The sequence below is a fragment of the Otolemur garnettii genome, unplaced genomic scaffold (assembly GCF_000181295.1).
Source record: "Otolemur garnettii isolate 467f Iridium unplaced genomic scaffold, OtoGar3 scaffold00081, whole genome shotgun sequence".
Lineage (NCBI taxonomy): Eukaryota > Metazoa > Chordata > Mammalia > Primates > Galagidae > Otolemur > Otolemur garnettii.
The window spans coordinates 2,991,434-2,992,655 of record NW_003852476.1 but is presented as its reverse complement, the minus strand read 5'-3'; the positions used below and the strand labels follow the sequence as shown (position 1 = coordinate 2,992,655).

The 1,222-nt window shown below is 44.2% G+C and overlaps 1 protein-coding gene across 1 annotated transcript in view; it reads right to left on the bottom strand.

The window, feature by feature from the left end:
• Positions 1 to 1,222, bottom strand: part of ACTR10 (actin related protein 10 homolog) — a 40,200-nt gene that overhangs the window by 10,889 nt on the left and 28,089 nt on the right. The gene's annotated exons all lie outside the window — the stretch shown is intronic.

The window sequence follows — 1,222 nt, the reverse complement described above, 5'->3', positions numbered from 1 at the left end:
ATTGTTGTTTGGGGGGCCCGGGCTGGATTTGAACCCACCACCTTAGGTGTATGTGGCTGGCGCCTTAGCCACTTGAGCCACAGGCGCCGAGCCCGCAAATAAAGTTTTACTGGAATACAGCTATGGTCATTCATCTACATACTGTCTATGGCTGATATTATACTCTAATTGCAGAGCTGAGAAGCTGCAACAGAGTCCATTAGCACTACAAAGCCTGAGGTATTTATTTAAAGTTTTTTTGTTTTGTTTTGTTTCAGTTTTTGGCCACAGCTGGGTTTGAACCCGCCACTTCCGGCATATAGGGCCAGCACCCTACTCCTTTGAGCCACAGATGCCACCCAAAGCCTGAGATATTTATTATCTGGTCCTTTATAGCAAAAGTTTTCTGATGCCTATTTTTTTGTTTCTTTAAATGTGCACATCTTGTGGCTTAGTGCCTGTAGCACAGTGGTTATGCCACCAGCCACATTCACAGAAGTTGTCAGGTTGGAACCTGGCCCAGGCCAGCTAACCAACAATGACAACTGCAACAAAAAGTAGCTGGGTGTTGCGGCGGGTGCCTGTAGTCCCAGCTACTTGGGAGGCTGAGGCAATAGAATCACTTGAGCCCAGGAGTTTGAGGTTGCTGTGAGCTGTAATGCCACGGCACTCTACCCAGGGGGACAGCTTGAGGCTCTGTCTCAAAAAAAATAAATAAATAAATAAAAAATTACATCATAACCAATATATAACTTGTATCATCAGTCAGGATAATCAAATGAATACTACAATTACTAGTGGATCCTAAAGAGCATATATTTAGAATACTGCATTTTTTTTTTTTTTTTTGAGACAGAGTCTCACTCTATCAACCTGGGTAGATGCCATGGCATCATCATAGCTCACAACCTCAAACTCTTGGGCTCAGCCAATCCCCTTGCCTCAGCTACCTAAGTAGTTAGGACGACAGGGGCCTGCCACAATGTCTAGCTAGTTTTTTTTTTTTTTTTTTTTTTTTTAGTAGAAATAGGGTCTCACTTTCTCAGACTGGAGAATACTCATTCTTTTTGACAAAACAACATTTTGGTTTGTTTTTTTTTTTTTTTGAGACAGAGCCTCAAGATATCCCCCAGGGTAGAGTGCCGTAGCTTCACAGATCACAGCAACCTCCAACTCCTGGGCTCAAGCAAGTCTCCTGCCCCAGCCTCCCAAGTAGCTGGGACCACAGGCGCCCGCCACAACG